Here is a 27,319-nt window from a genome sequence, read left to right on the forward strand (position 1 = left end):
ATTTTGAAGGTTTCTGGCCCAAGCTCCCTGGTTTCAATGAGGTGGTGGCTGATTCATGGAATCAGCCAATGTTGGCAACCTGCCCTTTGGAAAGGCTGTCCCAAAAGCTCAGAAGGCTTGCTAAACAGCTGCAGTCCTGGGGGCATAGAGAGGTGGGAAATGTGAGTAACCAGTTGGGTCTTGCTAGAGAGGTGATGCATAGGTTGGAATCAGCACAGGACTTTAGAGTTTTGTCAGGAGATGAGTTTTGGCTGCTTGGAAAGCTGAAGCAACATTGTTTTGTTTATGCTTCTATAGAAAGAACAATTGCACGATTGAGGTCCAGGATTAAGTACCTAAAAGAGGGGGATGCAAATACTAAATTCTTTCATATACAGGCTCGTTTCAGGAAGAAAAGAAATTTCATTTCATATCTAGAAGATGAAGGAAGAGTGGTCTCTAACCATGAGGATATGCAGGAGGTGCTAGATGGATTTTTTCTGGTCTTTTGGGTGCTGATTTTCAGAGGCAAAGCACTATTAATTTGTCGAGTTGTCACAGAGAGGCCGTGGATCTCAGCGATCTTGAGTGCCCCTTCTCAGAGAAAGAAGTGTTAGACACAATTGCGTGCCTTCCGTCTGATAAGGCTCCTGGGCCTGATGGGTTTACAGGGAGGTTCTATAAATCTTGTTGGAGTATCATTAAGGTGGACCTGCTGGCGGCTCTGTCTATCATACACCAGGGCAATGGTCAGAGATTGGGACAACTGAATTCCTCCTACATTATTTTGATTCCTAAAAAGATGGATGCTTCGTCGGCTGGTGATTTCAGGCCAATTAGCCTAATTCATAGTGTTGCTAAATTGGTCACAAAATTACTCGCTAATCATTTGGGCCCTCGTCTGCATGAATTGGTAGAATCTAATCAAAGTGCTTTTATCAGAGGTAGATCGATTCATGATAATTTTATGTTGGTCCAACAATCGATCAAATCCCTTCATAAGAGAAAGGTTGACAGCCTGTTTCTGAAGCTTGACATTTCCAAGGCCTTTGACTCGGTATCGTGGGCTTTTCTTCTTGAAGTTTTATCTCACCTGGGTTTCAGTCCTATTTGGCGCAATTTGATTTCAAATCTGCTGGCTTCAGCTTCTACGCAAGTGTTATTGAATGGGTCTCCTGGAATCCATATAAAGCATCAGAGAGGTCTTCGTCAGGGAGACCCTCTCTCCCCTATGTTGTTTGTGCTGATCATGGACGTGCTTAGCAGTCTATTTAGGGCTGCTGAATGTAGGGGATTGCTGCATAGTTTGGAAAGGGCAGGAGTCCGTAATAGGCTTTCTATCTATGCTGATGATGTGGTCCTGTTTGTTAAACCTATTGAGGAAGATCTGAAATGTGTTAGATTAATTCTGAATTGTTTTGGGTCAGCCTCTGGATTGGTTACCAATATGAATAAGAGTTATGCTATTCCTATCAGATGTGAGGAGCATGTGGTTCAAGAGGGCTGCAATGTGCTGAGGTGCAGTTTGGCCTCATTTCCTTGCTCTTACTTGGGGCTGCCAATCTCAGACAGGAAGCTGAAGCGAAATGATCTTAAGATGTGGATAGATAAAATTGCAGACAGACTCCCTAACTGGAAGGCTCGTTTATTGAACCTGGCCGGGAGGACAACATTGGTGCGGTTTGTCTTATCAGCCATCCCAATTTATCTCCTTATTGCCATTAAAATTCCCAAATGGGTTATTAAATCAATTGACAAGATTCGAAGAGGGTTTCTTTGGAAAGGGCGAAAGGAGGTGAATGGTGGAAGTTGTATTGTTCCCTGGGAAAGTGTGACAAGGCCACTAAGTTTAGGGGGTCTTGGTGTTCCTAATTTGCAATTGATGAGTTGGGCACTGCAGGCTAAGTGGCTCTGGCTAGAGAAGACTGATCCAACTCGGCCGTGGCTTGGTTTGAGTATCCCTGTGCAGCAGCAAGTTAGACAATTTTTTAATGCTTCGGTGATCTCTGTTGTTGGGAATGGGACCAATACTTTTTTCTGGTCAGACAGATGGCTGAATGGGCAGAGGATACAGGATTTTGCACCTGAAGTTGTTAATATGGTGAGCAGCAGGCCATTTAGTTCGAGAACTGTTGCTCAGGCGTTGCATAATTGGCAATGGGTTCGTGATATCACGAATCCTTTATCTTTGATTGGCCTACATCAGTATTTGCAGCTGTGGGATGCTTTAAGTGGAGTGGTGCTTAATCAGGAGGAGGACAGACATGTGTGGGTGCACTCGAGCTCTGGTGTTTTCTCTTCCAAATCTTGTTATTCGGTGTTGTTTATGGGAGCTATTACTTTCCAGCCATGGAATTGGGTGTGGAAGTCGTGGGCACCCCCCAAATGCAAATTTTTTGTTTGGCTGGCGATAAGGAATAAATGTTGGACTGCGGATAGACTTCAGAGGAAAGGATTACCTCACCCGGTGGTCTGTCCACTATGTGATCAAGAGCAGGAAACTATCTTGCACCTCTTGTGCTCTTGCAGTTTCGCTAGACAATTTTGGCATGTTATATTTTCAGCTTTGAGGATGGGACATCTTACGCCTACTAGGGAGGCGGGCTCTTTTGTGGATTGGTGGGGCAAGGTGCATAGGAGGGTCCCCAAACATATCAGAAAAGGTTTCCATAGTCTCATTATCCTGGGGGCCTGGTGTTTATGGCTGCATCGCAATAAGGCGGTATTTGATGGTGTCAACCCGTCATTAAGCACCATTCAGAGGCTTTTCTTGGATGAGGTGGAGTGCTGGTGTATGGCTGGTGCGAAGCAGCTCGAGAGTCTTGGGCTTCTGGCTGCATTTGCTAGGGGGCTAGGGCTTTTCCTAGTGCATGAGGCTGCACTGTTTTATTTTCTATTTATTTTTGCCTGTTATGGCTTTGTACTTTGGTCCATTTCGGACCTTTCTCTCTTTCAATATAATGATGCGCAGTTCTCCTGCGTGTTCGAGAAAAAAAAAGTATTCAAATAGATAGAGAACCGTTTAGAGAAACTCTATATATAGAGGATCCAGCAGCGTCCTCTAAATCTAGAGAACCGTTTAGAGGACGCTGCTGGAGGGAGTAGAGGACGTCATCGTCCTCTAAATTTAGGGTACAAAACCCTTTAGAGCTCTTTGTTGGAGCTAGTCTTAGCCATAAGGCACTTGCAGAGAACGCATTGGCACATCAGCTCCGTCCAACTAACCGTTCCATGATGAAGGTGGTGGACCGGATGATTGCGGATTGTCACACCCGGCTTTAAGGGACAAAGCCGGGTGCATCTCATACATGCGCTAAAGAAGACAATATATATAATAACAGAGTGTATAGAGATAAATGTCACATAACATCAGAGTACTTATTACATAGCGGAAGTCTTACAAAATAAAAGATAAATATAACAGGATCTAAAATCCATCCTTGGCGCCAGAAAGTCAACTGAGAGACGCCACCTAGATTGAAACGGACTCCTCGATACTTGGCTCCACTTGAACCACCTGTTCTTCTCCTGTGGGGGGGTGTGAGACAGCAAGGGTGAGCTCACACATGTTCATCGCTCAACAAGTTGTGGGGAATAATGTGGCATGAACTCACCAAAGGTGGGAGCTCATGTTATGTGTAAGGCTGATCAACAATAGGGGTTTAAAGCTGAGCATTGCTTTTAAAGTTGGTCAAAGTTTTATTAGCAATTACTAAATGTAAGTAGATACCAAACCTTAATAAAAATAATAGAACAAAATTAATAAATAATCCCATGCAGATGCAAATGACAAATTGAGTTTAGGTTCCATAATTTAATCATCAGAGAGTCCTGAGCTGCTCATGACCGTGAGCTCAGCTAGTATACCAGTTTTACACTCTGCAGAGGTTGTACCCTGTACCCACAAGTCGTGTATCCCATGTCGCCAGGGTTAGCTAGACCCTTAGACACTACCGAGGTGAATGGCTAGGGATCCACTACTGTAGGATCTAGGACACCGACTAGAGGGGGGGGGGTGCATAGACGGTTTTGACTAAAATAAAAAACACTAGGTAAATTTAATCAATATAACAAGAGGAATAAATTCTCTAGTGATAATAAGTAAACAATCTATAAGAATCAACTAAGGTGATTGAATACTTGAAGAACAATATGCAAAACACTAATCACTTGCACGACAATAAGTAATGCAAGAAAGTAAAGACACCGAATTTTATCCCGTGGTATCGGTGATTTGCCGATCACCCCTAATCCACGTTGAGGTGGACTTCAAGCTCTCACTTACTCCTCTATCAAGACACGACTTGATCTTTGAGCCAAGTGGACAAGCAATCACTCAATACCTCGATTCCACTAATGTCACCTTTGCCGCTCCGGCGAGGTAGGCGCGAACCCCTCACAATCAACACCGCGACTTCTCCACAATCTTTTTGGAGAGCTCGACGGAGACAATCACCCGAGCCGTCTAGGAGGCGGCAACCTCCAAGAGTAACAAGCCGATGACGCTTGCTCGGTGTACCACCTAGGTACCGTTTGGTTCACAAATTTGTAACGTAATGAGTAAGTGATAACGTTAAATCATGTTTGTTTTAGTTCAACCGTAATCAGATACCACACTAAAAATTGATACCAGCCTATTCAAATTTGTTACCGCCAGTAATCGAACGTAAACCATTACCATTACCATTTGCGTTACATTTCTTGAACCAAACAACACCCTAGTGCCTTAAGAATCACCGAAGGATGCAAATGCACTAGGAACCCTCAATCTCTCACTAGAATGCAATCTCAAGCAAAGAGTGTGAGAGAGTGAGTTAGAGGATCACAAATGAGCTCAATGTGTGCAAGGAATGGCCAAGAGAGGTCACACACACGAGCTACCCTTCTATTTATAGCCCCCCACCAAATTCCAACCGTTATGAGCAAAAAGCACCAGTTCTGCGCACACACGGACGGTCCGCGCCCTAGGACCGGACGGTCCGCCGTACGCATAACGGCTATAATTCCTGTTTAAAAACTGTCAGAGTTGTCAGAAAAGGTAGGTCCGGATAGTCCGCCCACCATGGCCGAACCGTCCGCGACCTGGCAACTTGAAGCACCCGGACCTCTGACCAAGAGCAATTAACATGGGCGGACCGTCCACCTAAAATGCCGGACGGTCCGAGACCTGAGACAGTACTGTCCGGACTTATCCTCCGGACGGTCCGTAGTACAAATCGTAAAAATCACACAGTCCCTGTCCAAACCATATTTGGCACCTGCGGACTGTCCGCCCATCAAAGCCGGACGGTCCGCACTATATATCAGGGACTGTCCCGAAAGCAGCCTTCTCTGGTCAGGACTGCGGACGGTCTGGCCCTAAGGCCCGGACGGTCCGCAGTGCAAAGGAACAAGATAGGTCCGAAGTGGTCAGACTTCGGACCCCTCTGGTGGATCGCGGATGGTCCGCCCTCAAGACCCGGACGGTCCGCGCATCCAAGACTTTGCACTTTTCAAACAAGCTTTTGAAAGAATTTTTAACTCATGAAATTTGAAGCGTTGTTAGTCCTCATGCAAATGCAACCACTAGATGCTCTATGAGGCACTAAGTTTTACAAAGATCAAAGTCATTGACCCCTCTTAATAGTACGACTATCTAGCCTACTAATCCGGTCAAGTATCTTCTCTAAACTCCTCAAGACCGGCAAAAACGAAACCTATGTTATACCTTTGCCTTCACTTGATCCACAACCAATGCGTATGAATCTCCAATATTTCCTGTTCTATGTGGTCCAACCCTGCATTCTTATTTCTCCAAGAATCGTTAGCCCACAAGCAGTTGTCATTAATTATCAAAACATCACCAAGGGGCCTAGATGATTCACAATCTCCCCCTTTTTGGTAATTGATGTCAACACTACATAATATATTAAAGAGAAGTTTAGTTTTTCCAAATCTCCCTCATACCTTAGATATAAGATGGATTTTAGAGATGAGTTTCGTAGGACTTATCTTGATTTGAAGTTCTGTCCGAGAGATAGATAAATCCCAATTAAAACTCAGAATGTAAGAAAGGCTCCCCCTATGTGTGTGCAAGATTATTTGAAGCTGAAGATATAACACACATAATAGATCGGAGTTTTGATGGAGACCTTCCTACAGTCATGGTTATCGAGGCGAACAAGAGATGATATGTAGAGTAAGCGCAACAATTATAATCACTCCTCGATTAACCATACATAGAGTAATTTGAACTAAACATAGTTCAATCCACATAATATTACAAATAATTGTCCACAGGCACGAGACATAGAGTTCAAAGTTCAAATGGTAGTAGCTAGTACCAAGTGCATAAGACATAAAATAAAGCATGCGACATAAAATGGTAAACATGCACATGCACGGTCTCAATGTCCACATAGACCAACTCCCCCTGAATACCCTGAATGTGACAACTGCTCTTCTCTTTCTTCACTTCTCTCCCCCTTTGGCATCAATTGCCACAAAGGAGAGGCTTCACTGATCACTCGGTGGAGGATGCATGTTGTAGTAGTGAGTGCTGAAGGTGTCAAAAAGAGAGGAGAACTGGCCAAAGTCTTGCTGGAGTTGTTGCTACCTCTGACTGATCTCATGCATCCTGTCATTGGTAGAGAGGTTGTCAAATTGACTAGACAGAGCTCCCATGTTATCCTGAAAACTCTGCTACATATTGTTAAGTCTGGTCATGATAGGATCAGTGACATTAGTTTGAATGTGATCACGAAATTCAGAATACTCAGCATTGAGCGCATCCCAGTTACTGTCAAAACTGGATTGCATGACATCCAGACGTTGATCCATATGTGTCATCATTCCCTCAAAGCGAGTATCAAGATGGGTCTGAAGCCCTTGCTGCATATTTTGAAAATATGGGTCAAAGTAGCCTGGACCAGGCTGCCAATACTGCTAAGGCTGAGGAGGAGGTGGAGGAGGAGGCATCTGCTCTGCCTCAGCATCATGAGCTGCTGCTGCATCATAACTAGGGTCTTCCTCATCATCTGGGAAGGGAGTGAGTGGCCTGGTGAGGAACCCAATTTCATTCTTAAAGGGTCTGAACGGTGTATGAACTATCTCGCAGGGCCCCTCAAATCTTGTCTTTGCTTTGATGAGAGCCATAATATAAGGCGCATAGGCTAGGTTCTAGTTTTTATCCATTTTCAGATCATTGAGCTGTCTCATCATGAAGAGCACAATATTCATTACCTCATCATTCATGACATGGTGGATAATGTTCCAAAATTTGTCTCGAATTTTGCTCTTATCCCCACTCTTGGGAAGAATAGTGACTCTTGCAATCTTGTTGATCACAGCAGGATGATGCCTCAGTCCTGCTGTCTCTCCAAACCTCCTAGGTATGCCCAGCCTTGCTGGCTCATAGAATTGCACAAAGTCCTCAAAATTGTCTTTAGTGTAGAGATCTAGCCCAGCTAAAATGATGCCATAATTCAGACTGTTGGTAGCAGCAAAATCAGCAAAAGTTGCAGAGTACCTCTTGAATCCAGTCATCCAAGTGATAGATTCCTCTTCTATATCAATCTCTACTATGACCAGGAATTGCTTAACTGCCATCTCACCGAAGTCAGTTCTCTACCCCATAAACTGATACAGAGCACATGTCTCAAACTTAGGAATCAGATCATCCATGACTGATTGTCCCAGCATGAAGGACCAATCAATCACCTGATGTTTATGAAAATTTGTATCCATCAATGTGCCCCAAAAAACATCAAATTGGAGTTGAGTGTGGAAAACTTGAACATTGGTGTCAGATGGCAGAGTGTATTGATTCACAGTGCGCCTTGAGCAGTATTCAGCCATAGAAAACCTCCTCTTTGGAAATGTCCATCCTGTGGTGTCAATTGGGTAGTCAGGATGTATGTGAGGAAAGTCTTCTGTGTCCATAGATTCAGTGCCCCCAGCTGAAGATTGGGCCTCTAAATCAGTAGTTGGAGCGTAGTCAGCATCATCTGCACGAGGGCGCTTTGATTTGAAGCGACCTGCAAGCTTCTTGCGGAGACTACCCAAACCACTGCAATAAATGTGACAGACATCCAGAGATGAATAGTTGATACCAATCACCACAATCAAAGAGAAAAGAAGTGCATTGCTCTGTCAGGGTCCGGACTGTCCGCACTAGGGGGCCGGACTGTCCGCGCCACAGGTCCGGACGGTTCGCGCCCTCCAGGCGGACGGTTCGCGACCGGCCAGGGGCGACTCTCTAGAACCCTAATCGCCTCAATCGTTGAAGTGATGAATCCGCAGAGAATATCCATCCAAATGCGTTCAAATTTTTGCACAACATTCATGGAGAGTAGCACTAACAATCCCACCAATCAGATTTGTAAAACTATTGCTCAATTCTAGATCAGAGGGGAAATCCGAATAATCCCAAAAATTGAATAGATTTGATGAAATCCATAAGATTATGAAATACCGTGATGACGACATGTCGGTTGAACTTTTCACAAGCTGTCGGACTGTCCGTGCGTAACTTCCCTTCTCCGTCCGCGCACAATCGATAAAGGAGACCTTTTTGGCGAGTGGAGAGCGAGAGAGGAGTTGCAAAGAGTGGAAATAACAAGTCTGCTGCCTCTGCCCGACTTTTACTGCCTGTCGCGGACGGTCCGTGGCCTGATGAATTCAGACTGTCTGCATTCCTAACCGGACTGTCCAGTTCCTGATACGGCGGACGGACCGTGGTCCATGGGCGGACGGTCCGCGGCCTGATACTCAGTTTTCCAATGTTTGTCCATTTTCTGATTTTGAATTTCAAAACCGAATTGGTGCTCATATATGGACATTTCGACCAATCCAAGGGTTAGTATGCATGCATATACACATTATGTAATTGAGTGATGCAATTTTTTATATCAAACTACTTAGATCAATTTAAGATGAAAAATGCATCAAAAATACCAAATAAATAGCATAGAGAGCATATTTAGAACCGAAATGCAATACTACACATGTGGGATCAACTTCAAGCCACATTTGAGAGATCGATCACATTCATTTCACTTCTTAGAGAACAAAATCTCGTTTCATCCAATGGCTTTGTAAAAATGTCGGCTAATTGATCATCCGTACCAATGGAATAAATAGAGATATCTCCCTTTCCAACATGATCCCTTAAGAAGTGATGTCGTATATCAATATGCTTAGTTCTTGAGTGTCGGACCAGATTTGTAGCCAATTTTACCGCACTCTCATTGTCACACATGAGAGGCACAATACCATAATCCAATAGAGTTTGTTTCATCCATAATAGTTGAGCACAACAATTTCCGACCGATATATATTCTGTCTCGGCGGTAGAGAGAGCAACCGAATTTTGTTTTTTAGAAGACCATAAAACAAGAGATCTACCAAGAAATTGACAACAACCGGAGGTGCTTTTTCTATCAACTTTGCACCCTGCATAGTCTGAGTCCGAATATCCAATTAATTCAAATTGAGCACATTTGGGATACCATAGACCAATATTGGGAGTATACTTCAAATATCTTAGAATTCTTTTTGCGGCCTTCAAGTGAATCTCTCTAGGTGAAGCTCGAAATTGAGCACACATGCACACACTAAACATAACATCGGGCCGAGATGCGGTAATTGAAAGGGAATTAGGCTTACACCTATTTCCTAAATGATTTTGGTGGTTGAATTGCCCAACACAAATAATTGGACTAACTAGTTTGCTCTAGTCTATAAGTTCTACAGGTGCCAAAGGTTCACAATAAGCCAATAAAAAGACCAAAAAAAGGGTTCAAACAAGAGAGCAAGGGACAACCGAAGTGTGCCCTGGTCTGGCGCACCGGACTGTCCGGTGTGCCACCGGACAGTGTCCGGTGCACCACGTCCAGTGCACCACCGGACAGTGTCCGGTGCACCAGGGGACTTCAAGCTGAACTCCACACCTTCGGGAATTTTCAGAGGCATTCCACTATAATTCACCGGACTGTCCGGTGCACCACCGGACAGTGTCCGGTGCTCCAAGGGAGAGCGACTCTGAACTCGCCAGCTTCGGGAATCCGCTCCGCTATAATTCACCGGACATGTCCGGTGCACACCGGACTGTCCGGTGAGCCAGCGGAGCAACTGCTACTTCGCGCGCAACGGTCGACTGCAACGCAATAAATGCGCGCCTGCGCGCGCAGAGGAGCAGTGCACGCGCGGGTGGCACACCGGACAGTCTACAGGACTTGTCCGGTGCGCCACCGGACAGCCAGGCGGGCCCACAAGACAGAGCTCCAACGGTCGGAACCCAACGGCCAGGTGACATGGCTGGCGCACCGGACACTGTCCGGTGCGCCCGTCGACAGCAGCCTTCACTAAACGGCTAGTTTGGTGGTTGGGGTTATAAATACCCCCAACCACCCCCCATTCAAGTCATCAATGTTTTTCACCTTCCAACTACTTACAAGAGCTCTAGCATTCAATTCTAGACACACCCAAGTGATCAAATCCTCTCCCAATTCCACACAAAGCTTTAGTGATTAGTGAGAGAGATTTGTTGTGTTCTTTTGAGCTCTTGCGCTTGGATTGCTTCTTTCTTTCATTCTTTCTTGCGAACAACTCAATTGTAACCAAGGCAAGAGACACCAATTGTGTGGTGGTCCTTGCGGGGAAGTTTGTTCCCGTTTGATTAAGAAGAAGAAGCTCACTCGGTCCGAGGGACCGTTTGAAAGAGGGAAAGGGTTGAAAGAGACCCGGTCTTTGTGACCACCTCAACGGGGAGTAGGTTTGAGAGAACCGAACCTCGGTAAAACAAATCCGCGTGTCACACTCTTTATTCGCTTACGATTTGTTTTGCACCCTCTCTCTCGGACTCGATTATATTTCTAACGCTAACCCGGCTTGTAGTTGTGATTAAGTTTGTAAATTTCAGTTTCGCCCTATTCGCCCCTCCCTCTAAGCGACTTTCAATTGGTATCAGAGCCCGATGCTTCATTAGAGCTTAACCGCTTGAAGTGATGTCGGGAGATCACGCCAAGAAGGAGATGGAGACCGGCGACAAGCCCACTACAAGCCACGGGAAAGCTTCATCGGAAGAGTCCCGCAACAAGGGGAAGGGGAAGGAGAAGAAATCATCTTCCCACTAGTCGCATCGGAGTGGCGACAAGAAAAAGAAGATGAGGAAGGTGGTCTACTACGAGACCGATACTTCATCACCTTCCACCTCCGGCTCTGACGCGCCATCCATTACTTCTAAGCGCCATGAGCGCAAGAAGTTCAGTAAGATCCCCCTACGCTATCCTCGCATTCCTAAACATACGCCTTTACTTTCCGTCCCATTAGGCAAACCACCAACGTTTGATGGTGAAGATTATGCTTGGTGGAGTGATTTAATGCGATTTCACCTAACCTCACTCCACAAAAGTATATGGGATGTTGTTGAGTTTGGTGTACAGGTACCATCCGTAGGGGATGAAGATTATGATGAGGACGAAGTGGCCCAAATCCAACACTTCAACTCCCAAGCCACAACTATACTCCTCGCCTCTCTAAGTCGAGAGGAGTATAACAAGGTACAAGGGTTGAAAAGTGCTAATGAGATTTGGGACACTCTAAAGACCGCGCACGAAGGAGACAAGGTGACCAAGATCACCAAGCGGGAAACGATCGAGGGGGAGCTCGGTCGCTTCCGACTTCTCCAAGGGGAGGAGCCACAAGACATGTACAACCGGCTCAAGACCTTGGTGAACCAAGTGCGCAACCTCGGGAGCAAAAAATGGGATGACCACGAAATGGTTAAGGTTATTCTAAGATCACTTGTTTTCCTTAACCCTACTCAAGTTCAATTAATTTGTGGCAATCCTAGATATACACTAATGACTCCCGAGGAAGTAATCGGGAATTTTGTGAGCTTTGAATTAATGATCAAAGGCTCAAAGAAGATCAACGAGCTTGACGGCCCCTCCACGTCCGAAGCACAACCGGTCGCATTCAAGGCGACGGAAGAAAAGAAGGAGGAATCTACTCCAAGTCGAACACCCATTGACACCTCCAAGCTCGACAACGAGGAGATGGCGCTCATCATCAAGAGCTTCCGCCAAATCCTCAAGCAAAGGAGAGGGAAGGATTACAAGCCCCGCTCCAAGAAAGTGTGCTACAAATGTGGTAAGCCCGATCACTTTATAGCAAAATGTCCTATTTCTAGTGACAGTGACAGGGGCAACGACAAGAAGGGGAGAAGAAAGGAGAAGAAGAGATACTACAAGAAGAAGGGCGGCGATGCCCATGTTTGCCGGGAATGGGACTCCGACGAGAGCTCCACCGACTCCTCCTTCGACGAGGACGCCGCAAACATCGCCGTCACCAAGGGACTTCTCTTCCCCAACGTCGGCCACAAGTGCCTCATGGCAAAGGACGGCAAAAGGAAGAAGGTAAAATCAAGATCCTCCACCAAATATGAAACCTCTAGCGATGAGGATAATGCTAGTAATGAGGAGGATAACTTGCGCATTCTTTTTGCCAACCTAAACATACAACAAAAGGAAAAATTAAATGAATTGATTAGTGTTATTCATGAAAAGGATGATCTTTTGGACACCCAAGAGGACTTATTAAAGAAAATAAGAAGCATGTTGAGGTTAAAAATGCTTACGCTCTAGAAGTAGAGAAATGTGAAAAACTATCTAGTGAGCCAAGCACTTGCCATGAGATTATTGACAACCTTAGAAATGAGAATGCTAGTTTAATTGCTAAGGTTGATTCAAATGCTTGTGATGTTTCAATTCCCAATCCTAGAAATGATAATGTTGATTTGCTTGCTAAGATTGAAGAATTAAACATTTCTCTTGCTAGCCTTAGGAATGAAAATGAAAAATTGCTTGATAAGGCTAAAGAATTAGATGTTTGCAATGGTTCCATTTCCGACCTTAGAAGTAAAAATAATATATTGCATGCTAAGGTTGTAGAATTAAAATCTAGCAAACCCTCTACATCTACCGTTGAACATACTTCTATTTGCACTAGATGTAGAGATGTTGATATTGATTCTATTCATGATCATATGGTATTAATTAAGAAACAAAATGATCATATAGCAAAATTAGATGCTAAAATTGCCGAGCATGAACTTGAAAATGAAAAATTTAAATTTGCTCGTAGTATGCTTTATAGTGGGAGACGCCCTGGCATCAAGGATGGCATTGGTTTCCAAAAGGGGGACAATGTCAAAATTAATGCCCCTCCTAAAAGATTGTCTAATTTTGTTAAGGGCAAGGCTCCCATGCCTCAAGATAAAGAGGGTTACATTTTGTACCCTGCTGGTTATCCTGAGAGCAAAATTAGGAAAATTCACTCTAGGAAGTCTCACTCTGGCCCTAATCATGCTTTTATGTATAAGGGTGAGACATCTAGCTATAAGCAACCAACCCGTGCTAAGTTGCCTAAGAAGAAAACTCCTAGTGCATCAAATGACCATAGCATTTCATTTAAAACTTTTGATGCATCTTATGTGTTAACTAACAAATCCGGCAAAATAGTTGCCAAGTATGTTGGGGGCAAGCACAAGGGGTCAAAGACTTGTGTTTGGGTACCCAAAGTTCTTGTGTCTAATGCCAAAGGACCCAAAACCATTTGGGTACCTAAAGTCAAGAACTAAAATTGTTTTGTAGGTTTATGCATCCGGGGGCTCAAGTTGGATACTCGACAGCGGGTGCACAAATCACATGACAGGGGAGAAGAATATGTTCTCCTCATATGAGAAAAACAAAGATCCCCAACGAGCTATCACATTCGGGGATGGAAATCAAGGTTTGGTCAGAGGTTTGGGTAAAATTGCTATTTCACCCGACCATTCCATTTCCAATGTTTTTCTTGTTGATTCATTAGATTACAACTTGCTTTCTGTTTCCCAATTATGTCAAATGGGCTACAACTGTCTATTTACTGATGTAGGTGTCACTGTCTTTAGAAGAAGTGATGATTCAATAGCATTTAAGGGAGTGTTAGAGGGTCAGCTATACTTGGTAGATTTTGATAGAGCTGAACTCGACACTTGCTTAATTGCTAAGACTAACATGGGTTGGCTCTGGCATCGCCGACTAGCCCATGTTGGGATGAAGAATCTTCATAAGCTTCTAAAGGGAGAACACATTTTAGGATTAACAAATGTTCATTTTGAGAAAGACAGGATTTGTAGCGCATGCGAGGCAGGGAAGCAAGTTGGAGCCAATCATCCACACAAGAACATCATGACGACCGACAGGCCGCTTGAGCTACTCCACATGGATTTATTCGGCCCGATTGCTTACATAAGCATCGGCGGGAGTAAGTATTGTCTTGTAATAGTGGATGATTATTCTCGCTTCACTTGGGTATTCTTTTTGCAGGATCATCGATAGCGGGTGCACAAACCATATGACTGGGGAGAAGAAAATGTTCTCCTCCTACGAGAAAAACCAAGATCCTCAACGAGCTATCACATTTGGGGATGGAAATCAAGGTTTGGTCAAAGGATTGGGTAAAATTGCTATATCTCCTGACCATTCTATTTCCAATGTTTTTCTTGTAGATTCCTTAGATTACAATTTGCTTTCCGTTTCACAATTATGTCAAATGGGCTACAACTGTCTTTTTACTGATGTAGGTGTCACTGTCTTTAGAAGAAGTGATGATTCAATAGCATTTAAGGGAGTGTTAGAGGGTCAGTTGTACTTAGTAGATTTTGATAGAGCTGAACTCGACACTTGCTTAATTGCTAAGACTAACATGGGTTGGCTCTGGCACCGCCGACTAGCACATGTTGGAATGAAGAATCTTCATAAGCTTCTAAAGGGAGAGCACATTTTAGGATTAACAAATGTTCATTTTGAGAAAGACAGGATTTGTAGCGCATGCTAAGCAGGAAAGCAAGTTGGTGTTCATCATCCACATAAGAACATCATGACGACTGACAGGCCACTGGAGCTTCTACACATGGACCTATTCGGCCCGATAGCTTACATAAGCATCGGCGGGAGTAAGTACTGTCTAGTTATTGTGGATGATTATTCTCGCTTCACTTGGGTATTCTTTTTGTAGGAAAATCTCATACCCAAGAGACCTTAAAGGGATTCTTGAGACGGGCTCAAAATGAGTTCAGCTTAAGAATCAAGAAAATTAGAAGCGACAACGGGACGGAGTTCAAGAACTCACAAATCGAAGGCTTCCTTGAGGAGGAGGGCATCAAGCATGAGTTCTCTTCTCTCTACACGCCACAACAAAATGGTGTAGTGGAGAGGAAGAATAGAACTCTATTGGACATGGCAAGAACCATGCTTGATGAATACAAGACTTCGGATCGGTTTTGGGCCGAGGCGGTCAACACCGCCTGCTACGCCATCAACCGGTTGTATCTACACCGAATCCTCAAGAAGACATCATACGAACTCCTAACCGGTAAAAAGCCAAATATTTCATATTTTAGAGTCTTTGGTAGCAAATGCTTTATTCTTGTTAAAAGAGGTAGAAAATCTAAATTTGCTCCTAAGACTGTAGAAGGCTTTTTACTAGGATATGATTCAAACACAAGGGCATATAGAGTCTTTAACAAGTCCTCTGGACAAGTTGAAGTTTCTTGTGACGTTGTGTTTGATGAGACTAACGGCTCTCAAGTAGAGCAAGTTGATCTTGATGAGATAGGTGATGAAGAGGCTCCGTGCATCGCGCTAAGGAACATGTCCATTGGGGATGTGTGTCCTAAGGAATCCGAAGAGCCTCCAAATGCACAAGATCAACCATCCTCCTCCACGCAAGCATCTCCACCAACTCAAAATGAGGATGAGGCTCAAGTTGATGAAGGAGAAGATCAAGAAGATGAGCCACCTCAAGATGACGGCAATGATCAAGGGGAGATGCGAATGATCAAGACAAGGAGGATAAAGAACCAAGACCGCCACACCCAAGAGTCCACCAAGCAATCCAACGAGATCACCCCGTCGACACCATCTTCGGCGATATTCATAAGGGGGTAATGCACATTTTTGTGAGCATTACTCTTTTGTTTCCTCTATTGAGCCACATAGGGTAGAGGAAGCACTACAAGATTCGGATTGGGTGGTGGCGATGCAAGAGGAGCTCAACAACTTCACTAGGAATGAGGTATGACATTTGGTTCCACGTCCTAATCAAAATGTTGTAGGAACCAAGTGGGTTTTCCGCAACAAGCAAGACGAGCATGGTGTGGTGACAAGGAACAAAGCTCGACTTGTGGCCAAGGGATACTCCCAAGTCGAAGGTTTGATTTCGGTGAAACCTATGCACCCGTAGCTAGGCTTGAGTCAATTCGTATATTATTAGCCTATGCTACTTACCATGGCTTCAAGCTTTACCAAATGGACGTGAAGAGTGCCTTCTTCAATGGACCAATCAAGGAAGAGGTCTATGTTGAGCAACCTCCCGGCTTTGAAGATAATGAGTACCCTAACTATGTTTATAAACTCTCTAAGGCGCTTTATGGGCTCAAGCAAGCACCAAGAGCATGGTATGAATGCCTTAGAGATTTCCTTATCACTAATGGTTTCAAAGTCGGAAAAGCCGATCCTACTCTATTCACTAAAACTCTTGACAATGATTTGTTTGTATGCCAAATTTATGTTGATGATATTATATTTGGGTCTACTAACGAATCTACATGTGAGGAATTTAGTAGGATATGACAAAGAAATTCGAGATGTCGATGATGGGGGAGTTGAAGTATTTCTTGGGATTTCAAGTAAAGCACCTCCAAGAGGGCACCTTCATTAGCCAAACTAAGTATATTCAAGGCATTCTAAACAAGTTTGGGATGAAGGATGCCAAGCCCATCAAAACACCCATGGGAACCAATGGGCATCTCGACCTCGACACGGAAGGTAAATCCGTCGATCAAAAGGTATACCGGTCGATGATAGGTTCTTTACTCTATTTATGTGCATCTCGACCGGACATAATGCTTTCCGTATGCATGTGTGCAAGATTCCAAGCCGACCCTAAGGAAGCTCACCTTACGGCCGTAAAACGAATCTTGAGATATTAAGTTTATACTCTTAAGTTTGGGCTTTGGTATCCTAGGGGATCCACCTTTGATTTAATTGGTTATTCGGATGCCGATTGGGCGGGGTGTAAAATTAATAGAAAGAGCACATCAGGGACTTGCCAGTTCTTGGGAAGATCCTTGGTGTCTTGGGCCTCAAAGAAGCAAAATTCCGTCGCTCTTTCTACCGCCGAAGCCGAGTACATTGCCGCAGGACATTGTTGCGCGCAATTTCTTTGGATGAGGCAAACCCTTAGGGACTATGGCTACAAATTAACCAAAGTTCCTCTTCTATGTGATAATGAGAGTGTAATCCGCATGGCGGATAATCCCGTTGAGCATAGCCGCACTAAACACATAGCCATTCGGTATCATTTTCTAAGGGATCATCAACAAAAGGGAGATATCGAGATTGCCTATATTAACACTAAAGATCAATTAGCCGATATCTTTACCAAGCCACTAGATGAACAAACTTTTAACAAACTTAGGCATGAGCTAAATATCCTTGATTCTAGGAATTTCTTTTGATGTCTTGCATGCATAGCTTATGAATATACCTTTGATCATGTCTCTTTCATATGCTATGACTAATGTGTTTTCAAGTAAATTTCAAACCAAGTCATAGGTGTATTGAAAGGGAATTGGAGTCTTCGACGAAGACAAAGGCTTCCACTCCACTCCATAACTCATCCTTCACCGTCGCTCCGAGCAACTCTCCATCTTTGGTATAATCTTCACTCATGTTTTATTTGCCAAAGGGGAGAAAGTAGTTAGGAAAGGGCTTATATTTCACTCAAAGTATCCATTTTTGGCGATTCATGCCAAAGGGGGAGAAAGTATTAGCTCAAAGCAAAAGGACCGCACCACCACCTACTTTTTTAAAAAAACTAATGATTTTCAAATTGGTATCTTATTGTGTTCAAAAAGGGGGAGAAAGTAGTATTTTCAAAAATTGATATCTTAAAACCCTCTTGAACACTAAGAGGAGAATTTCATTGAGGGGGGGGGGTTTGTTTAGTCAAAGGAAAAGCATTTGAAACAAGGGGAGAAAATTTCAAATCTTGAAAATGCTTCTCAAAATCTTATTCATTTATCTTTGACTATTTGCAAAAGGATTTTGAAAAGAATTTGCAAAAACAAAACATGTGGTGCAAGCGTGGTCCAAAATGTTGAAAATGAAAGAAACAATCCACGCATATCTTATGAATTTCTATTGGCTCAATGCTAAGTAACCTTTGCACTTACAATTATGCAAACTAGTTCAATTATTCACTTCTATATTTGCTTTGGTTTGTGTTGGCATCAATCACCAAAAAGGGGGAGATTGAAAGGGAATTAGGCTTACACCTATTTCCTAAATGATTTTGGTGGTTGAATTGCCCAACACAAATAATTGGACTAACTAGTTTGCTCTAGTCTATAAGTTCTACAGGTGCCAAAGGTTCACAATAAGCCAATAAAAAGACCAAGAAAAGGGTTCAAACAAGAGAGCAAGGGACAACCGAAGTGTGCCCTGGTCTGGCGCACCGGACTGTCCGGTGTGCCACCGGACAGTGTCCGGTGCACCAGGGGACTTCAAGCTGAACTCCACACCTTCGGGAATTTTCAGAGGCACTCCACTATAATTCACCGGACTGTCCGGTGCACCACCGAACAGTGTCCGGTGCCCCAAGGGAGAGCGACTCTGAACTCGCCAGCTTCGGGAATCCGCTCCGCTATAATTCACCGGACATGTCCGGTGCACACCGGACTGTCCGGTGAGCCAGCGGAGCAACGACTACTTCGCGCGCAACGATCGACTGCAACGCAATAAATGCGCGCCTGCGCGCGCAGAGGAGCAGTGCACGCGCGGGTGGCACACCGGACAGTCTACAGGACTTGTCCGGTGCGCCACCGGACAGCCAGGCAGGCCCACAAGACAGAGCTCCAACGGTCGGAACCCAACGACCAGGTGACATGGTTGGCGCACCGGACACTGTCCGGTGCGCCCGTCGACAGCAGCCTTCACCAAACGGCTAGTTTGGTGGTTGGGGTTATAAATACCCCCAACCACCCCCCATTCAAGCCATCAAAGTTTTTCACCTTCCAACTACTTACAAGAGCTCTAGCATTCAATTCTAGACACACCCAAGTGATCAAATCCTCTCCCAATTCCACACAAAGCTTTAGTGATTAGTGAGAGAGATTTGTTGTGTTCTTTTGAGCTCTTGTGCTTGGATTGAATGTTTCAAACACATTAGATTTGTCTCGAAGAAAATAAACCCAAGTAAATCTTGAATAATCATCCACAATCACAAGACAATAAGAATTACCACCTGAAAGTCGCCTAGAGGGGGGTGAATAGGGCGAAACTGAAATTCACAAAGTTAATCACAACTACAAGCCGGGTTAGCGTTAGAAATATAATCAAGTCCGCGAGAGAGGGTGCAAAACAAATCGCAACCAAATAAAGAGTGTGACACACGGATTTGTTTTACCGAGGTTCGGTTCTCGCAAACCTACTCCCCGTTGAGGTGGTCACAAAGACCGGGTCTCTTTCAACCCTTTCCCTCTCTCAAACGGTCCCTCGGACCGAGTGAGCTTTTCTTCTCAATCACTTGGAACACGAAGTTCCCACAAGGATCACCACACGATTGGTGTCTCTTGCCTTAATTACAAGTGAGTTTGATCTCAAGAAAGAATGAGAAAGAAGAAAGCAATCCAAGCGCAAGAGCTCAAAAGAACACAACAAATCACTCTCACTTAACACTAAAGCTTTTGTGGAATTGGGAGAGGATTTGATCACTTGGGTGTGTCTTGTATTGAATGCCTAGCCCTTGTAAGTGGTTGGAAGTTGAGAAACTTGGATAACTTGAATGTGGGGTGGTTGGGGGTATTTATAACCCCAACCACTAAACTAGCCGTTTGGTGGAGGCTGCTGTCGCATGGCGCACCGGACAGTCCGGTGCGCCACCGGACAGTGTCCGGTGCGCCAGCCACGTCACCAGGCCGTTGGGTTCCGACCGTTGGAGCTCTAACGTGTGGGCCCGCCTGGCTGTCCGGTGGTGCACCGGACAGGTCCTGTAGACTGTCCGGTGTGCCACCCGCGCGTGCTCTGCTCCTCTACTCACGCTGGCGCGCATTTAATGCGTTGCAGTCGACCGTTGGCGCGAAGTAGCCGTTGCTCCGCTGGCTCACCGGACAGTCCGGTGTGCACTGGACATGTCCGGTGAATTATAGCGGAGGGGAAATCCGAAGCTGGCGAGTTCAGAGCCGCTCTTCTCTAGAGCACCGGACACTGTCCGGTGTGCATCGGACATGTCCGGTGAATTATAGCGAAGCGCCTCTGAAAATTCCCGAAGGTGCGAAGTTTGGCTTGGAGTCCCCTGGTGCACCGGACACTGTCCGGTGGCACACCGGACAGTCCGGTGCGCCAGACCAGGGCAGCCTTCAGTTGTCCCTTGCTCTTTTTGTTGAACCCATTTCTTGGTATGTTTATTGGCTAAGTGTGAACCTTTGGCACCTGTATAACTTATACACTAGAGCAAACTAGTTAGTCCAATTATTTGTGTTGGACAATTCAACCACCAAAATCATTTAGGAAATAGGTGTAAGCCTAATTCCCTTTCAATCTCCCTCTTTTTGGTGATTGATGCCAACACAAACCAAAGCAAATATAGAAGTGCATAATTGAACTAGTTTGCATAATGTAAGTGCAAAGGTTACTTGGAATTCAGCCAATATGAATACTTATAAGATACACATGGATTGTTTCTTTAATTTTAACATTTTGGACCACGCTTGCACCACATGTTTTGTTTTTGCAAAGGTTTTGGAAATTCTTTTCAAAGTCTTTTGCAAAGAGTCAAAGGTAAATGAATAAGACTCTTGAGAAGCATTTACAAGATTTGAAATTTTCTCCCCCTGTTTCAAATGCTTTTCCTTTGACTTAAACAAAACTCCCCCTTAATGAAATTTCTCCTCTTAGTGTTCAAGAGGGTTTTAAGATATTGATTTTGAGAATACTACTTTCTCCCCCTTTTGAACACAATGAGATACCAATTTGAAAATCATACCAATTGAGAAATTCTTTTTTTTTAATTAGGTGGTGGTGCGGTCCTTTTGCTTTGGGCTCATGCTCTCTCCCCCTTTGGCATAAATCGCCAAAAACGGAATCATTAGAGCCCTTTTATAACTACTTTCTCCCCTTTGGCAAATAGAACATATGAGTGAAGATTATACCAAAGCCGGAGAGATGCTCGGAGCGACGACGAAGGATGAGTTACGGAGTGGAAGCCTTTGTCTTTGCCGAAGACTCCAATTCCCTTTCAATATACCTATGACTTGTTTTGAAATATACTTGAAAACACATTAGTCATAGCACATGAAAGAGACATGATCAAAGGTATATGAATGAGCTATGTGTGCAAATCAACAAAAGAAGTTCCTAGAATCAAGAATATTTAGCTCATGCCTAAGTTTGTTAAAAGTTTGTTCATCAAGAGGCTTGGTAAAGATATCGGCTAGTTGATCTTTAGTATTGATGTATGCAATCTCGATATCTCCCTTTTGTTGGTGATCCCTTAAGAAGTGATACCGAATGGCTATGTGTTTAGTGCGGCTATGCTCAACGGGATTATCCGCCATGCGGATTGCACTCTCATTATCACATAGAAGAGGAACTTTGGTTAGTTTGTAACCGTAGTCCCTAAGGGTTTGCCTCATCCAAAGTAGTTGCGCGCAACAATGGCCTGCGGCAATGTACTCGGCTTCGGCGGTAGAAAGAGCTACGGAATTTTGCTTCTTTGAAGCCCAAGACACCAAGGATCTTCCCAAGAACTGGCAAGTCCCCGATGTGCTCTTCCTATTAATCTTACACCCCGCCCAATCGGCATCCGAATAACCAATCAAATCAAATGTGGATCCCCTAGGATACCAAAGCCCAAACTTAGGAGTATAAACTAAATATCTCAAGATTCGTTTTACAGCCGTAAGGTGAGCTTCCTTAGGGTCGGCTTGGAATCTTGCACACATGCATACGGAAAGCATAATATCCGGTCGAGATGCACATAAATAGAGTAGAGAGCCTATCATCGACCGATATACCTTTTGATCCACGAACCTACCTTCCGTGTCGAGGTCGAGATGCCCATTGGTTCCCATGGGTGTCTTGATGGGTTTGGCATCCTTCATCCCAAACTTGTTTAGAATGTCTTGAGTATACTTCGCTTGGCTAATGAAGGTGCCCTCTTGGAGTTGTCTTACTTGAAATCCTAAGAAATACTTCAACTCCCCCATCATAGACATCTCGAATTTTTGTGTCAGGATCCTACTAAATTCTTCACATGTAGATTCGTTAGTAGACCCAAATATAATATCATCAACATAAATTTGGCATACAAACAAGTCATTTTCAAGAGTTTTAGTGAAGAGTGTAGGATCGGCTTTTCCGACTTTGAATCCATTAGTGATAAGGAAATCTCTAAGGCATTCATACCATGCTCTTGGGGCTTGCTTGAGCCCATAAAGCGCCTTAGAGAGCTTATATACATGGTTAGGGTACTCACTATCTTCAAAGCCGGGAGGTTGCTCAACATAGACCTCTTCCTTGATTGGTCCATTGAGGAAGGCACTCTTCACGTCCATTTGATAAAGCTTGAAGCCATGGTAAGTAGCATAGGCTAATAATATACAAATTGATTCAAGCCTAGCTACGGGTGCATAGGTTTCACCGAAATCCAAACCTTTGACTTGGGAGTATCCTTTGGCCACAAGTCGGGCTTTGTTCCTTGTCACCACACCATGCTCGTCTTGCTTGTTGCGGAACACCCATTTGGTTCCTACAACATTTTGATTAGGACGTGGAACCAAATGCCATACCTCGTTCCTAGTGAAGTTGTTGAGCTCCTCTTGCATCGCCACCACCCAATCCGAATCTTGAAGTGCTTCCTCTACCTTGTGTGGCTCAATAGAGGAAACAAAAGAGTAATGCTCACAAAAATGTGCAACACGAGATCTAGTGGTTACCCTCTTATGAATGTCACCGAGGATGGTGTCGACGGGGTGATCTCGTTGGATTGCTTGGTGGACTCTTGGGTGCGGCGGTCTTGGTTCTTCATCCTCCTTGTCTTGATCATTTGTATCTCCCCCTTGGTCATTGCCGTCATCTTGAGGTGGCTCATTTGCTTGATCTTCTCCTTCATCAACTTGAGCCTCATCCTCATTTTGAGTGGGTGGAGATGCTTGCGTGGAGGAGGATGGTTGATCTTGTGCATTTGGAGGCTCTTCGGATTCTTTAGGACACACATCCCCAATGGACATGTTCCTTAGCGCGATGCACGGAGCCTCTTCATCACCTATCTCATCAAGATCAACTTGCTCTACTTGAGAGCCGTTAGTCTCATCAAACACAACATCACAAGAAACTTCAACTTGTCCAGAGGACTTGTTAAAGACTCTATATGCCCTTGTGTTTGAATCATATCCTAGTAAAAAGCCTTCTACAGTCTTAGGAGCAAATTTAGATTTTCTACCTCTTTTAACAAGAATAAAGCATTTGCTACCAAAGACTCTAAAATATGAAATATTGGGCTTTTTACTGGTTAGGAGTTCGTATGATGTCTTCTTGAGGATTCGGTGTAGATATAACCGATTGATGGCGTAGCAAGCGGTGTTGACCGCCTCGGCCCAAAACCGATCCGAAGTCTTGTACTCATCAAGCATGGTTCTTGCCATGTCCAATAGAGTTCGATTCTTCCTCTCCACTACACCATTTTGTTGTGGTGTGTAGGGAGAATAAAACTCATGCTTGATGCCCTCCTCCTCAAGGAAGCCTTCGATTTGTGAGTTCTTGAACTCCGTCCCGTTGTCGCTTCTAACCTTTTTGATCCTTAAGCCGAACTCATTTTGAGCCCGTCTCAAGAATCCCTTTAATGTCTCTTGGGTATGAGATTTTTCTTGTAAAAAGAATACCCAAGTGAAGCGAGAATAATCATCCACAATAACTAGACAGTACTTACTCCCGCCGATGCTTATGTAAGCTATCGGGCCGAATAGATCCATGTGTAGGAGCTCCAGTGGCCTGTCAGTCGTCATGATGTTCTTATGTGGATGATGGGCACCAACTTGCTTCCCTGCTTGGCATGCGCTACAAATCCTGTCTTTCTCAAAATGAACATTTGTTAATCCTAAAATGTGCTCTTCCTTTAGAAGCTTATGAAGATTCTTCATCCCAACATGGGCTAGTCGGCGGTGCCAGAGCCAACCCATGTTAGTCTTAGCAATTAAGCATGTGTCGAGTTCAGCTCTATCAAAATCTACCAAGTATAGCTGACCCTCTAACACACCCTTAAATGCTATTGAATCATCACTTCTTCTAAAGACAGTGACACCTACATCAGTAAAAAGACAGTTGTAGCCCATTTTGCATAATTGAGAAACGGAAAGCAAATTGTAATCTAATGAATCTACAAGAAAACATTGGAAATAGAATGGTCAGGAGATATAGCAATTTTACCCAATCCTTTGACCAAACCTTGATTTCCATCCCCGAATGTGATTGCTCTTTGGGGATCTTGATTTTTCTCATAGGAGGAGAACATCTTCTTCTCCCCTGTCATGTGGTTTGTGCACCCGCTATCGATGATCCAACTTGAGCCCCCGGATGCATAAACCTACAAAACATGTTTAGTTCTTGACTTTAGGTACCCAAATGGTTTTGGGTCCTTTGGCATTAGACACAAGAACTTTGGGTACCCAAACACAAGTCTTTGACCCCTTGTGCTTGCCCCCAACATATTTGGCAACTACCTTGCCGGATTTGTTAGTTAACACATATGATGCATCAAAATTTTTAAATGAAATGTCATGATCATTTGATGCACTAGGAGTTTTCTTCTTAGGCAACTTAGCACAGGTTGGTTGCCTAGAACTAGATGTCTCACCCTTATACATAAATGCATGGTTAGGGCCAGAGTGAGACTTCCTAGAATGAATTCTCCTAATTTTGCTCTCAGGATAGCCGACAGGGTACAAAATGTAACCCTCATTATCCTGAGGCATGGGAGCCTTGCCCTTAACAAAATTAGACAATTTCTTAGGAGGGGCATTAAGTTTGACATTGTCCCCCTTTTGGAAGCCAATGCCATCCTTAATGCCAGGGCGTCTCCCATTATAAAGCATACTACGAGCAAATTTAAATTTTTCATTTTCAATTTCATGCTCGGCAATTTTAGCATCTAATTTTGCTATATGATCATTTTGTTGTTTAATTAATACCATATGATCATGAATAGCATCAATATCAACATCTCTACATCTAGTACAAATAGACGCGTGCTCAACGGAAGATGTAGAGGGTTTGCAAGATTTTAATTCTACAACCTTAGCATGCAATATATCATTTTTACTTCTAAGGTCGGAAATGGTAGCATTGCAAACATCAAAATCTTTAGCCTTAGCAAGCAATTTTTCATCTTCATCTCTAAGGCTAGCAAGAGTAATATTTAATTCTTCAATCTTAGCAAGCAAGTTATCATTATCATTTCTAAGATTGGGAATTGAAACATCACAAACATTTAAATCAACCTTAGCTAACAAATTAGCATTTTCATTTCTAAGGTTGTCAATTGTTTCATGGCAAGTGCTTAGCTCACTAGATAATTTTTCGCACTTTTCTACTTCTAGAGCATAAGCATTTTTTTACCTTAACATGCTTTTTGTTTTCTTTAATAAGGAAGTCCTCTTGGGAGTCCAAGAGATCATCCTTCTCATGTATAGCACTAATCAATTCATTTAATTTTTGTTGCATGTTTAAGTTGGCAAAAAGTGTACGTAAATTGTCTTCCTCATCACTAGCATTATCATCGCTAGAAGACTCATATCTAGTGGAGGATTTGGATTTAACCTTCTTCTTTTTGCCGTCCTTTGCCATGAGGCACTTGTGGCCGACGTTGGGGAAGAGAAGTCCCTTGGTGACGGCGATGTTGGCGGCGTCCTCGTCGTCGGAGGAGTCGCTAGAGCTTTTGTCGGAGTCCCACTCGCGACAAACATGGGCATCGCCGCCCTTGTTCTTGTAGTACCTCTTCTTTTCCTTTCTTCTCCCCTTCTTGTCGTCGCCCCTGTCACTGTCACTAGATAGAGGACATTTTGCAATAAAATGACCGGGCTTACCACATTTGTAGCAAACCTTCTTGGAGCGGGGCTTGTAATCTTTCCCCCTCCTTTGCTTGAGGATTTGGCGGAAGCTCTTGATGACGAGCGCCATTTCCTCGTTGTCGAGCTTTGAGGCGTCGATTGGTTGTCTACTTGGTGTAGACTCCTCCTTCTTCTCCTCCGTCGCCTTAAATGCCACCGGTTGTGCTTCGGACGTGGAGGGATCATCTAGCTCATTGATTTTCTTTGAGCCCTTGATCATATACTCAAAGCTCACAAAATTCCCGATTACTTCCTCGGGAGACATTAGTGTATATCTAGGATTACCACGAATTAATTGAACTTGAGTAGGGTTAAGGAAAATGAGTGATCTAAGAATAACCTTAACCATCTCGTGGTCATCTCACTTTTTGCTCCCGAGGTTGCGCACTTGGTTCACCAAGGTTTTGAGCCGGTTGTACATGTCTTGTGGCTCTTCCCCTTTGCGAAGCCGGAAGCGACCGAGCTCCCCCTCGATCGTCTCCCGCTTGGTGATCTTGGTTAGCTCATCTCCCTCGTGCGCGGTCTTGAGCACGTCCCAAACTTCCTTGGCGCTCTTTAATCCTTGCACCTTGTTGTACTCCTCCCTACTTAGAGAGGCGAGGAGTATGGTTGTGGCTTGGGAGTTGAAGTGCTTGATTTGGGCCACCTCGTCCTCATCATAATCCTCATCCCCTACAGATGGTACCTATGCTCCAAACTCAACAACATTCCATATACTTTTGTGGAGTGAGGTTAGATGAAATTTCATTAAATCACTCCACCTAGCATAATCTTCACCGTCAAAGGTTGGCGGTTTGCCTAATGGAATGGAGAGTAATGGAGTATGTCTAGAAGTGCGAGGGTAGTGTAAGGGGATCTTACTAAACTTCTTACGCTCATGGCGCTTAGAAGTTATAGAGGGCGCGTCAGAGCCGGAGGTGGAAGGTGATGAAGTGTCGGTCTCGTAGTAGACCACCTTCCTCATCTTCTTTTTCTTGTCGCCACTCCGATGCGACTTGTGGGAAGAGGCTTTCTTCTCCTTCCCCTTCCCCTTGTTGCGGGACTCTTCCGATGTAGCCTTCCTGTGGCTTGTAGTGGGCTTTTCGCCGGTTTCCATCTCCTTCTTGGCATGATCTCCCGACATCACTTCGAGCAGTTAGGCTCTAATGA

The sequence above is a fragment of the Zea mays genome, chromosome 9 (assembly GCF_902167145.1).
Source record: "Zea mays cultivar B73 chromosome 9, Zm-B73-REFERENCE-NAM-5.0, whole genome shotgun sequence".
Taxonomy (NCBI): domain Eukaryota; kingdom Viridiplantae; phylum Streptophyta; class Magnoliopsida; order Poales; family Poaceae; genus Zea; species Zea mays.